Genomic DNA, 14,135 nt, shown 5'->3' with positions numbered 1-14,135 from the left:
AGATTTGGGCGCAAAGCTGGCGCGCGCGAACCTGGGGGCCATAATTGGCTTCTTAATAGCATAAAAAGACAAAAAGATAATACCAAACGACACAGTAAAAAATGCAAACAAAGAACTGATCTTAGCTATAATGTTTGGGGAAAAGAAATAAAAAATTAGACAGCCGCAACACACGCCACTAAAGCCACCACCGCCGGCATAACGCGGAACAAACAGTTGGCAACATTCATTCGCGCTTCATTGCTTCGTGCTTCGTCCGCTTCGTCTCCGCAATGAAAGCCGCCATCCCTTCGCGCCTGCCGTTTTGTGATAGTTTTGTTTTCTGCAAGTCCGTGCACGCAGCTCATCGGTAGATTCACGGGTGCACGGCGTCGCATTGCGACCTGCGGCATTTTCTCGTGTTCGCGCAATCAGTGTGCGACATGTCGCATGTGAAATATTTGATAGAAGTGCCTCACGTCCAAGTCAAGCCGCCGTACGGGTGTATGGCTGTGTGCCCCGTTCTCGGAAGCGTCGACGGGCTTCCGGCATGCGAATTTCAGGTACGTGCAAATGCGTTTCGCCCTCCTATTGAGCTCCGGAGCAAAGCGTGCAATATTTCATGTGAAAGATGCAGTGCCCCTCATCATGGTGGGAATTTAGAGCGGCAAACGAGAACTGTGGCACTTAGCGCACACCGCGGCTGCTAAGTCAGCGTGGAAATTGTTTTACGTTACCGTAATATGTTGCTGTCAGTCTAATCTGCGGCTTGTGGACAGCTAGCCCATTGACTTTTGCTTGTGGCAGCGATAGGTATGTAAATGGAAGCGGTAATAATTTTCGAGAGCAGACAGTTGTTTCGCTCGATGTTTGGTCGTGTTCATGCACTCTAAAAACTAAGGGAGTGCCGGGCACTCTCTTTGAGGGAGTAGCTGCTTGTCCCATATTTCACTCTCTTTTCGAGAGTAGATCGACCCTCTTTGAGAGAGAGTAGGTCAACTCCTCCTGACAGAGTTTTGTTACTCCACCGCAAGGGATTGCTAGTACTCTTCCGCAGAGTGATAATACTCTTCCCACAGGGAGTGCTAGTACTCTTCCGCAGAGTGCTAATACTCTCCCCGCAGGGTTAATAGTACACCGGCAGACCGAGTACTTCTACTCCCCCAAACAGAGTGCTTGTACTCCTTCAGAACAGAGTGCTAGTACTCTCCCCAATACCCTCTTAGCCAAGTCCTGATCACGCATGCAGGCAGGAAATCAGATCAAATTAGGGCCGCTGATATACTGTTCCCTAGGCGGCTCCTCAGAGAAACTGGCCCGATTCCAAGCGGCCTTCAGAATAGGCGTGAGCAAAGTTATGCAGGATTTTAAAGTCATTTTTTCCTGGCTATTTGCTGCCTACCGTGAGGCGTGACTGCTCTGAAGCGGCCGATGCGTATGCGTCACGAACGCCACTGAGGAGAAAAAAAAAGCGATTTAACACTTAATCTGCAAATATCTTCGCAAATTTCACAATCAGGAGTCACACAATCTAATTAGAATACAATTGTCAAGGGAATCACATACTTATCAAGAATCATAATGCTCTATACATCATGCGAATTCGAACCCGCGTACACTCGCATTTGTACAATTGAAAACACACATCATAACCATTACACCACAGCGCCGCCACGCCCAGTCGTGTTCTTTTAGAGCTTATATATATACCAAACGTATTTGATGAATCGGCTGTGGTGGGTGGGGTTTCTCTGCTGTGTGCTGTGCTGTTGTGTACTGGAATACGTGTGCGTTTGCATCATTTCCATTCCTTGCTACGACTAACGAAGGAAGACAACGTAGACGACAACGTGAGAACTATTCACGGCTTGTCGTCACCGCAGGAAAATAACAAATGTGCCGTTCAGCTCATGATCGAGTGCTTCTCCAGTCCATGTTCTCCAAAATACGCGGATACAAAGTATTGCGCCAACCATCCACGTATGTGAATTTAATTCGCGCGTATACTGGCGAGCAACTGCGACGCCAGTACCAGGCATTTCGACGTGCCTCACGCTGCCGTGTAGACGTTCTTTTCAAGTGCATTAGTTTAGAGTTTGGTTCAGTCCGCTGTGAGCTGTTGTCCTGCATTAGCAGCGGATCGTTAGCGTTTTGAAGCGCATGCATTCCAGCATTTGGAGACTGCTTATGCCGATAGCCGCGTCAAATGCATTGGCACGCATGTTTAAATGACTAATGTGTCCACTTGTTACGCGTGCACTGCTCGTATCCTGTGGCAGTGCTCGTTCTAAAAGCTTCGAAGACCATCTACACTCATGCGTGTGTTCAATTTATATATGCACAGGATGGACTTGCCGGCTAATTGGTTGAGCATTTTAGAAGAAACAGCGCAACACAAGGACGACGCAAAAACGTGCCACACCACGAAGCGCTGGTGTGGTTGATGCTTTTTTTCGTCCTTGTGTTTGCGCTGTTTCTTCTTCCACGATACACGCATACCACAGGTACGCGAAAGTTTAGGAGCATAAGTGGTTAACTCTGTTTTCCCCGTTTTCTCTCAGTGTCAATGGCACAGTGCGTTGCCCGGAATCGTGCACGCTTACCCCCATATGCAGAAATGCATCATAACCTGAAGCCCATGCTTGACTTGATCTAAACGACGCAAGTCGTGAACGCACCAAAAGAAAGGCAGTGAGCGTCTTGGGGGACGTTCGCACCAGGCGTCGTTTATATCAAGTCAAGCATGAGCTTTGTATTAAGATACATTTCTGAATACGGGGGCTAGACATCTGCTTCTTCCAGAAAATGTCGAAAAAACGCCCGCCAAAACCAGGCACATTCGTAAACTTAACTAGGCAATACGAAGCTCCATAGAAAAAAAGAAGAGTGGTATTAAAAGCTTTCAATATTTTTCTTTACTCCAAAATAGTTGCGCTCTCGTGGCTTCACTGTACAGAGATAGTGCAGCTTTAGCTAGAAAGCACGAATTTCCTAACTCCATGCCAAAATAAGCTTGTAAAATTATTTAGGTGCTAGAATCCAGGGTTTGTAGCGATCCTTGAAGATCTTTTATTTCTAAAATGCCATTTTCAAGGCATTGAAAACCCTTGAATTTTTAGAAGTACTGGAAAGTCCTTAAACTTGTACACTTGGCTAGACTTAGCAGACATTGCCAAGCGCTTTTTTTCCCTTCTGTGACACTCTTTCGCATGTCACAGAAAATTGTCTCTGGAGGTAATCGAAGGAAAGCGACATCCTTAAAGTTCAAATTACAAAGGAGCTGCAGATACCAGTTTTATGCACATGGAACCGGCGACAAATGTGCTTGGAGGAGCAGAAGCAGGAAGCTCAACAGTTGAGGCATTCGAAGAGAAGCCGTGAAGAGTAAATTGAGAGCGACAGACACAATAAAAAGAAATTAGAAATGACTATTGCTTATTTGATGGTGAAAAAAGCTGAGGCAACAGATGACATCACATACACTGTCAAACCAAACAGTATTCAAAAACTGCAAATGTTGCAGGTCCAAGTAGTTAATTGTGCTATTGCAGAAAAACTTTGAGCGCTTTCTTGAAATGCTTCCTTGTGTGCGTTTTGTGGTGGGCGGTGAAAGGCAAATTAGCAGTCTTTCAAATGCTTGAAATCACTGAAATGCGATTTGTTTTGTTTTCTTTTGTTTGCATTAAAGTTAACGGTGTTCTTGAACAAGTTATTGCCTGTCCAAACTACTACACACATTGCACGAGGTCCTTGAAGTTACTGTGTCGGGGCCTCGAAAGTCCTTGAAAACCATTGAATTTTTTTCTTCAATATTGCTACGAACCCAGTAGAACAACTGTCATGGAGTAAAAACCTTGGCTGAACAGGGGCTTATACGCAGAGCACAGGAAGACTAGAAATGCAGTAGTAGGCATGGAGGGCCCTGAAAAAAATGTGCCACATCCGCTCGTCTGCCTTATGTTTCTGCACTGACTGTCGCATTTTTAATAGAAGTGCACTTTCTGTTCTACTCCAATAAACGCAACATTACGAACTCCAGTGTGGGGCAGTCCTTCAGCCAGTGCAGAACTTTTTCTGTGCATCCGAGTCAGCTCTGTCATTTTTCCAGCATCGTAGTAGAAGATTTGTTAAACTGGTTTAGCAGAATATGAGCAGTATACTCTTAAATTAGCTGTTTATTTGTATGCACAAGTGCAGGTCCTCAGTTTGGTTGCATGACAAATTGCCATACCTCAATAGATACAAGAAACAATTTTATTACAGTTTAATGAAATCCAAACAGTAATAATCACAACAATATAATGACATACATTTCTTTTGGTACGTATACAGCCCATGTCTTGGCAGTGTATAAATTCAACTATACACCGCAAGTACTGTGTCCTGACCATTATTATTCACATGTGTAAAACCATCACAGCAATTCAACAAATATCACAGTAATTAGTGACATACACTTTGTAACTGCTTTACATGAGCATAATGTATACAAATGGTCCCTGTGTACCTACACATGACTAGTGCCACCCGAGTACTATTACTCACAGGTGTAAAACCAACAAAGCAGTTCTTTAAAAAATATCACAGCGCTTAGTGACGTACATGCTGTAACTCCCTTGTAGAAACTTAATACAAACACGTGAGGACACAGAAAGCTAGCAGTGGGCATACATGGGAATACCACCGCCTCAATACTAATTCACAAGTGTAAAACCAACCAAGCAGTTCTTTAAAGAATATCACAATGCTTAGTGACATACATTTTCTAACTAGCTTATATAAGCTGTATACAAACATGAGAACATTCACAAAGCTAGCGGTGCACCCGCATAGAAGTGCGGCCATCTGAACACGACTATTTGCAAGTGTAAGCTCAACAGAACAGTTCGTTATAGTGCCGCACATTTTGTAACTGCCTTATACAAGCTTAGTGCAAGCACAAGAATGCAGAAAAATATAAATTAAAAACTTGCTCTATGCATACACAAACAGATCAACACAAATGGTAAACACCGCTTTGAAGACAAATGTGACTGTGGCAAAGCGCAGTGCTGTGCCGGTTGAAATTGCCACCCACAAAAGTATTGAGCAATGCTTAAACCACAGGCAATAAAGTGCTGAAAGACTGCGTCTCTAACGTAACTATTTTATTTCAAATTTTTTGAATATAGGGCTCGCTTGCAGATAAGGCATCTGATCCAACTGACCTGATTTTACACCTGCTACATGCATACAATGCACTCAGATATAACTGGTAATAATAATTATAAAAGGCATTTAAAAACTTGATAGTATGATGAAGATGCATGACTAGAAAAGTTCTGTCCCCCTCGTACTTGTTAAAAAGGTGTAAGTACGACACATGTTCTTTTTTTCCTCAATTTTTGCATTAATGGACAGCCGGGAACCTCGAACCGACAAAAAAAAAAGATACTGCTATGTTAATAGTGTTATGAATAATTTTTTGTAAAAGCTTTTTTACAGACAACTTGCAGTCTCGTTTCTGGAGGTTGAGCTGTATCTTGCAAAATAACTTGAAAAGTGGTCACATGGGAGCATGACACTATATCATAATGTTAGTTTCAGTTGACTCTCTTGCCCTACAAGTCGCTGCTCACTGTGGCCAGTGATGCAACAGCAGTGTCTGTGTGATTTTCATCAGACTTCTGTCCTATGCCATTCTTACCAGAGTTGGCGGCACATAGATACCCAAATTTCGATAGTGTTGCTTTCTCAGGTGGTTGCTTTTGATTTGCTCAATATCAGTTGGCACTTCAGCTGCATCAAATTTCTTTTTCACCTCTTCAACAACAACATCAACAACAATCTTATGACACCTGTGTTGTCCTAGTTGCCTACAAAGACCAGTTAATCTAACAACAACACTGACAGTCTCTACTATCTTCTAACGGAGAAGATGTGTGTCCCACCATGTGTTCAACATTGTTGTGGCTATGTGGGCTGGCTGGGGAGGCAACAACTGTAATATGTTTTCATATGTTAAAGTGATGCTTGTACTGTGTTATAACACTTAACTTAGTCTTGCACTTGCTGCACAATAACACTGGCTCACAGTCGTGGTGAAAAGCTTTTGTATGTTGAGCAAATGAGTTGTATCCACTACAAAAAAAGTCAGTGATAGCACACATGTTGCTCTACCAGGCCTGGTGTGGTTCCTTCTGACACTGCTGCTGACGCGCTGCTGCTTGCCTCGTACACTGTTGCAGCTGCAGTAGACGTGGCAGTCTCTGTATATATTGCTGCCGTGTCATCTGTCATGGTAACTTCCAAGTGGTACCGGGCTCACTTCTGCAACAGAGATGTTGTTTGCCCCTTGAGGGCTCTCATGATCAGGGCCAATAATTTCGTAGGCATTGTCTCCTGCATCGAAGAACCAATAAGAACAGCATGAATTAATAAACATAGCTCTAAAAAGTACGGACATCAAGACTTAACCACAAGCTTTGCACATAAGTGACCAGGCTTAATGAATAATACTTGCAGGAGGAGTTACACAATTTTTTGTGTATATTACAGTAAAGCCTCATCAGAAGATATTCAAGAGGCACGGGAAACATGTCTCTCGAAACCAAAAATTTTGAGACACTGAGGAGCCAGACTAGACCACTTTATTATGCATCATCACTAAAGTATGTTTTGATATATCTGAAGGAATAAATGCTCAGGGTGGCTTAAAGGGCTCCTAAACCACTTCTCGACATTTTTTGAACATTTCAAGTAAACACGCGTATCGAAATCAGAATGCCGTCACGATCGACGAAGCCAAATGCCAGAGTGCGTAGCACTGCCGGAGCACCACAATATGAAGAAAATGACCCCGTGCGCCTCTCTGGACCTATCCTGCACCCCCCAGTTTGTCCTGACGTCACCAGGCTGTCTCTGATGATGTCACCAGTTTCCGGTGCTGTCGATTGGTCGAACGAAAGTGTACGACTGCCGGCAAGGCCTGCAAGCAAATACACACACTCCTTCTTCCTCGTCGCGTTTCGCGCGATGCCATTGTGGGCAGCCAATGGGGGCAAAGAAGAGAAACGCCAACAGAAGGGTCTCCCTATGAGGCTCTTCAACGCGAGTCACCATACAGTTCTGTTGTATTAGCGCCACCCCTCGCAGGACGACGGGCCAGCGCGGCAGCAACAGAGCTCGTTGGTGTTGGCTTGTCCCGTAACATATGGAGGTGTACTAGGCAAGGAAAAGACGATACTGTCCATATGGCGTGTACCAGATGAAAGAGTAAAATGAGTGGGGACTACTTTTCGATAATCAAACACACGTAGCTCCACTATTACTGCACCGTTTCAAAAAATTCTTGTGGCTACCTGTTCATTGCCTTATTGTGTAGAACTGCAACACCGCAACTAAATTTCAACCTCGGTGGTTTAGGGGCCCTTTAAAGAAGACATCCACAGCTTTTTAGTGACTGTAGATTGTGTTAGCTTCCTTCCCAACTTCTGGAATTTAAACACTTCACTTTGCAAGCCTTGTTGCTCGCAGTACCTTTGAGGTGCTCTTAGACGCTCGTCAGCTTCAACTGCCGACACTTTCTGCCCTGCACTGTCCTCGTTGCCCTCCTTTTCTGGTTCATGCTAAAAGAGACATGCGCGATTGACTTGTGTAAGGATTGCGTGATCTTTACGCCCTTCGGAGCACACAAGGTGCACAAAGTGAATGTGTGTGGGTTGTGTCCCTTCGAAGTAGTGAATACTTAAAAAGTCATCCTTAGTAACAAAGGTGTCTCTTGTATACAGTATTGTTAACATGGCAAACATCGGAAAACCAACCAAACCATTTTCAGATGTCTCTTACAACCAAGTGCATCTTGTAATGAGATTCTACTGTACTGAATATTTTTCAGCTATGGATCATCTGCATGTACATATAGTCACAAAGACATGTTGTGTGGAATGGCGAATCGGGAAACAGTTCGTACTCTTACTTTGTGTCCCTAACATAAGCAGCTGATAACAATATGATAAAAAAGCAGGCAATGAGGCTAGAATGGAACATAATCCTTCAGCTCTAAACAGTTTTTTGGGCCCACATCATTCCCTCATATGACATAAGGAAACAACTTGATTGCAGTAATGGCTGCATGTGATCTGAGTTGATTGAAACAAACTATACGTAAGGTTGTCCTGTATGTAATTTTATCACAGTGCTTTTTAGATGTCCTGCTGGCTGCGCGATGCTTCTCATGCTTTTTGGCACGATTCCTTTTCTTCCACTCCACTTTTTTTTCAGAATTTCTCCCCTTTCCCTTCCCCCTTGTGTAAAATAGCACACTTGAAGTATCAAATCTGTTGAACTAACGTGTGTATCAAACCTGTTAACATGTGTGCTTCTCTGTGGTCTGTGTTGTATTTTTGCGCTGCACAATTCAATTCAAGATGAAAGATGGAACGTCCCTGCCTTTAGTTTAATTGTGTGTGTGTGTGTGTGTGTGTGTGTGTGTGTGTGTGTGTGTGTGTGTGTGTGTGTGTGTGTGTGTGTGTGTGTGTGTGTGTGTGTGTGTGTGTGTGTGTGTGTGTGTGTGTGTGTGTGTGTGTGTGTGTGTGTGTGTGTGTGTGTGTGTATGTCTCTCTCATGTTTTGAAATATATGTACATTCAGGAGTGCCTGCATGCCCTTCTCTCCTGCTCCTGTGACGAAAAGGAGAGCCTGTTTATGTACCATAGTAAAAAATTCAAAGGTTTTCGCTGTGCCCATTACATCCCTTATCATATGGATCTGTCACAATACAGAGTAGCAGTGGTCCATAATACTAGCCCATCCCAACATAATTATAAATTAACACATACCGACATGCTGCGAAACAGCTGTTGCAAAGCCGCTGGTGAAGGCAATTTCCGCAGCACTGCAGTGGTACAGCCGAGTTCCACCTGTATAGTGACAAATCCATATGCGTGTTAACAACTCAGTAGTTGCTGATGGTTTCATAAGCTTTACACTACACAATAAAGTAATCTAGACAACTTTGTTGGAACAAATGCACATAATTAGGACACCACTTAAACACTAACACGATTAATTGCCCCCAATCTCTCACTCACTAAGAGATAATATTACTGAAACATCGGTGGAGAGCTCAGATTAACACAGCCCATAAAGGACAAGCGTTCTTTGAGGAAAACAGCTATAACAGCGGTTAGTTTTCTTGATCATTTTATGTGGTAGCTTTGATTTAAATGTCATGCAGTACTATAAAATACGAAGTGCCGCATTTCTAGCAGCAGAAGGCGTCGTCAGGCTCATGGTACAACAGATTTTTGCACTGTTTGTCAGTGAGCCGACACATACAAAGAAAACCGAATTCACACATACATATACAGTGTCAAGTTCACTTCTCCTGAAAACGCAGCCACCAGTTTCAATGGTGCTGAAAGGAAAGGTTATATAAAGTGCGAGACTGCATGGAACTGCCACTTATGACTGTAAATGTATGGTCTGCTGATTGCAGAGGTAGTCACATGCTATTTCTAGTCTCTTTTAGAAGCATTACTAAAGAACAAATTAAAATCTATTCATAAGTCACGAATTTCATGCATCCACAGTTTGGCTAAATAACCTGTGAGAAAAAGACATGTTTACCTGGAATAGCAACCTTTTTTCCTGCTGCAAAACTTTCCTTCAAATTAATGAAATAACTTTACAGCGTCATAATGCGTTTCTCGCAACTACTTGCCGGCAGTGGCGAGTTAGTGTTTATATCCGACTCATTGGGCGACAATACTGCCAAACACAAATGCTTCACGAACACGAGAACACGTGCCTCGCAGAGAATAGCAACAATATATACCTCTGTGAGACATGATCGCACCTTTGTGGTCAAAATGTACATTAGAACAACATCACCATCTAATTAAAAAAAAAGCCTCCGTACAAGGCAGCTGCCAACTGCATAATGTGAAATTGCAACTGATGTCCACTTACTGGTGGCCTGTGTTTGAGTCACTTTTGGCAGTTGACTGGGTGCTGAGAAATGCACGTCCTGGGTTGTCCCTGCAAAACATACAGGGTTATGTCAGATGTTGAAAATATATATATGCCGGCATTTCATCAGTCGCAAAACAAACGAGTAAACTAATAAACAACTGTAATGTAAACAGAGTACACATCATAAGATAGGTTGTCAACTGTTAATGCATTACGCAAAAAACCTAATGCATAGGGAAGACTATATGTATACACACGAAGCTGACACACAATTTAATTCGCTCTAGGTTTTTCCGTGCAGTATATTCAAATTATTATGTCTCGTGGTTAGAGCAAAATTAGTGTAAATTACGAACTAAATTATCTACCCTGGAAGCTTTTCTTCAATATGCACCTGTGCGCGCTTCGAACGAGTAGCGTTGTAAAATTTACGTACATGGCATTTAACATAGTTGCTGAACACGGATTTCCTTTGCCCTGTATCGTGTACAGTGAGCTACATATATCTGCCCCCTCCCCCCTTTTTTGTACTAGCCATACTGCGTGCCACTGCACCTATACGCACGTCAATAAACCTCACGATACAGAAATAAAAAAAAGTGCCAATCACCCATGCCTGCATGTTGTAGTGGGCCTAACCTAACCAAGCATGGGCTGTTGCTTTCTATAGTAAACACAGGCACCGTGCTCATTGCAAGTATGTATCATGTCGCTAAGCAAATATGCAATTTCATTGTACCACTATTTTTTTATCACATGGATATATGTGTTGAGAGGCAAGACAAAAAGCAGTCACTTCTCAGAACTAATCAGCTTTCTTAAAACACATTTTTAACTTTTCAATGACACTTGCTGCTATGTGTTTGTCTCCAGTGAGCATACTTGATTTGACTTTCCATTTAGAGACATTACATAAATATACCATGTTAAGATGACTGCCTGGAGCACGTGAGAATTTTCATCTTCGTGTAACATACTGTATCTTGATTTTGTTGACATTTGGTTAAATGGTACACCCAATATACCCACATACTAGTTTTCTTGTCCAAATAACATGCCAATGTATTTAGATTTTTTGGCATTGGCTCCTCTACACTACGTGAAGTCGCGCTGCACTGGCTTTTTCACATCCTCGTGTCCTTGCAGCTGCCTTCTTGCGTTATATAAAGCGGGTGCCTGAAAAATATCGTATGCAAAAGTCAACACAAGGACATGGTGCAAAACAACATCAAGACAGTCAAGGCAATGGCAATAAAAAAGTCTTAGCTCTTAGTCTTCCTAGTGAAATGCATGCAAAACATCCAAATGACTGAAACAGTCAACTGCTAAACTAACTTCAATTTTTCGATTTAAGCAAAAAAAACAAACCACAGTTCATCCTTGTTTTTCATGAATGTTAGAATACTCCTGCTAATGAATAGAATATTGGTCATTTTCAGACGTCATAGGTCTGTCATGAGTCTGGTGTATCGCAAACACCACTTGTGACACATCCTAAGCACGTGCCCAGTGTGCCCCCCCACCCCCCCGCACCATGCCTGGTTGTGCCACTGCTGAAGCCATAATTTGAGGATTATAGCTGCAAACATGATGCTCAGTAGGGATGAAAATATTGTCCTTCAGCTCAATGGATATATGGATGTGCCTATAAAAAAGGGCAACAAGGCTTGTTATGGCAAGCTTACCCACATTTCAATACTAACAAGTTCACTGCGGCCTGCATCTAAGCTTACTAAAAGGCATGAACTTATTTTCATGCATGAGGTGCGCAGTGGAGTTCATTTTTGACAGACCCGACTACTGCTGCAGTTTGAAATCTAGCATTTTAGATTCTTGTAGGCATGTAAAAGTTGCAGTTAAACCGCAGTTATTAGTTTGTTACACCAACCTATTGTTCTGTGTACGACAGAATGGTAACACGGAATTAAAGCAACATTTTATTTTGATATTTTATTTCTCTACTAAAAATATTCAAGCGATAAACACATCATAATCTGCCATGCTATAGCAAAATGCACACATTACGCTTGTAACTCCCAGAGGAAGGCTGATTTAGCTGTTCATATGACATAACTTTGACACGCCAACTCATATTAGCAAATGCACAGGCATGTCCAAAACAATAAGCGTATGCAAAGCGCCCCTGCAATTGTAATTCCACACAGCAGCCGTTATATTCGATGCCGATGCGTAACTAGCTGCTCGACAATTCACCGAGTTCGTAGGCATAAGCATCCTTTCAGTTTCGCACCGTGCACGAAAACCGCAACAGGAGACAAAACCAGACCTATAATCACACCATTTCAACATGAGGAAAAACAGTTCAGTCTTAGGGATAAACACTGTGAGAGCGATTTAGTGCGCGACGGCGACGAGCGACAAAACGGGCCGTCGCTTGAACAGATGGCTCCGTTCTGGAAATCTAGAAATCCTCGCTCGTCGCCCAGAAGTGCTATGAGCGACTAGCCAATAGCGCGAAGCCGGAACTGGATGTACATACATCGCTCAAATACTACCGATTGTCGCGCGGAACGAGCAAATGATTCAATTTTTATACGTGCAAGGATAAGAACGTACTGCAAGACCTCTGGAAATATTTTATGCTACTTTTTATAGTAAAATACATCAACGTAAATTACTAAAGCACGCGTCACGCGTGACTGCAGCCCTCATGCCGGCAACACCGGGGAGGTGTCGCTCAAAATCGTCGCTCGCACGGAGTACGACTTGTAGGCGACGAGCGAACGCGACAGCCATCTCCGTCGCGTCGCTTGTAGCTGCCGCGTGCAAGATCGCTTATATGGGGTTTATACTTTTTTCAGCATAAAACATGGATTCCTCATGCGTTTTCAGTAAGTTCAAGATAACGCGCCCAACTGACCTCTTGCAGCATGCAGCTGAATGCCTGCGGCAAAGTTTCTAACTAGCACTGGTGCTGCACGTAACTTCAGTGGTCACAGATTCCCCCTGCGCGAGACACCGTCAAGCGCGCGGTTTATTTATAAAAAAAAAGCATGCTGCCAGCAAAATGACGGCTTCTGTTATGTGATTCCTTAGTTCAACAGCGTTCCGTACATAGTAGACTGCCAAACTGAATAAATTCAAACACACAAAACGCACGCTAATCACGCTCCGCATAGGCTCGGAATCACGGGCTGGTGAACTAACCATTTTAAGCGTCCTCTCGCCTGGCGTCTTATTGAACATACCATAGTTCTGGCAGCGTTTGCGTTTATTAAAGCTCTTACGGACGACGGCAAAGTGATAAAATCACATGCAGTTATCGCGACGACTGGCTTTTTCGATTGACATCAAGAGACAGCGCGTACGCCTAGCCCTTTGTCAATCGCGTCGGCTAAGCGCAGCGACAACTTCCTGGCGATAGCATGACATATACGGAGAATGTGCACCTAAGTTAGAATTCACTTACCGTGGAGGATTTGTTGTTATATCCAAGGCATGACGAACGACTGTCGTGTTTTCGTGGCGACGCGAGATGGCTGCCACACGATCTCCCTCGGCTGGCCTTTGCTCGCTGGATGGATCTACTTTCTCCGGTGCTGTGTTGTTCCGCGATCCTGAGCGCGCGCGCGCGCGGTGGAGCCACTCCGAGTGAAAAAGTAGAGCGCTCGCTACGCGTTCCTTTGAACTGCGGCGGCCTGTTCTCTTAGAAGCAAAACGATGTGTTCTTTGCTCAGCGTGCATGAATGATACATTGCCATGTTCGGGGCCAGCCACCTACAGTTGAAGCAGAAGATTACGCTACGTTTTGTTTTCTATTGCCGCAAGAGTCTCTCTTTTCTATTGTCGCAAGAGTCTTTTCACTCTCTCTCTCTGAAGGGGAGAGTGAAAAGCACATTTCACTCTCTCCTTGGTGACAGAGTGAACAATGCATTTCACTCTCCTCGACATTTTGCGAGAGTAAAACGACGCTTTGAAGAGTGAACCGGCAGCTTCACTCCTGCGATACCCTTCCTAGTTTTTAGAGTGTGGCGTTATGAAGGCTAGAAAACTGGCCTGATCGTGCTTAGTTCTAACTCCAAGAGGCGTAACGTTGGCGCTGTATGTGTTTGTTTTCCGTGCCGCGAGTACCACTTCCATGCTTTTGTTGCATGAGAGTGGTAGCTGCTACATGCCGCCTGGGCAGAATACAATGAAAGCAATTTCCTCGCTTTCATACTTATGCAATGTGACGTAACAAAG

General features: G+C 43.5%; 1 long non-coding RNA gene across 1 annotated transcript; it reads right to left on the bottom strand.

Annotated features, from left to right (window-relative positions):
* Positions 1–4,219: 4,219 nt before the first annotated feature.
* On the bottom strand, positions 4,220–10,991 carry LOC126517766 (uncharacterized). The gene is made up of 3 exons (XR_011891059.1): positions 9,930–10,991; positions 8,798–8,878; positions 4,220–6,360 (listed from the first exon to the last, which is right to left on the bottom strand). It is a non-coding gene; the product is annotated as an uncharacterized lncRNA (long non-coding RNA).
* Positions 10,992–14,135: the final 3,144 nt, after the last annotated feature.

This window comes from Dermacentor andersoni, chromosome 11, assembly GCF_023375885.2.
Source record: "Dermacentor andersoni chromosome 11, qqDerAnde1_hic_scaffold, whole genome shotgun sequence".
Classification (NCBI taxonomy): Eukaryota; Metazoa; Arthropoda; class Arachnida; order Ixodida; family Ixodidae; genus Dermacentor; species Dermacentor andersoni.
The sequence above is the reverse complement of the archived record's forward strand: the minus strand, read 5'-3'. Positions and strand labels throughout refer to the sequence as shown.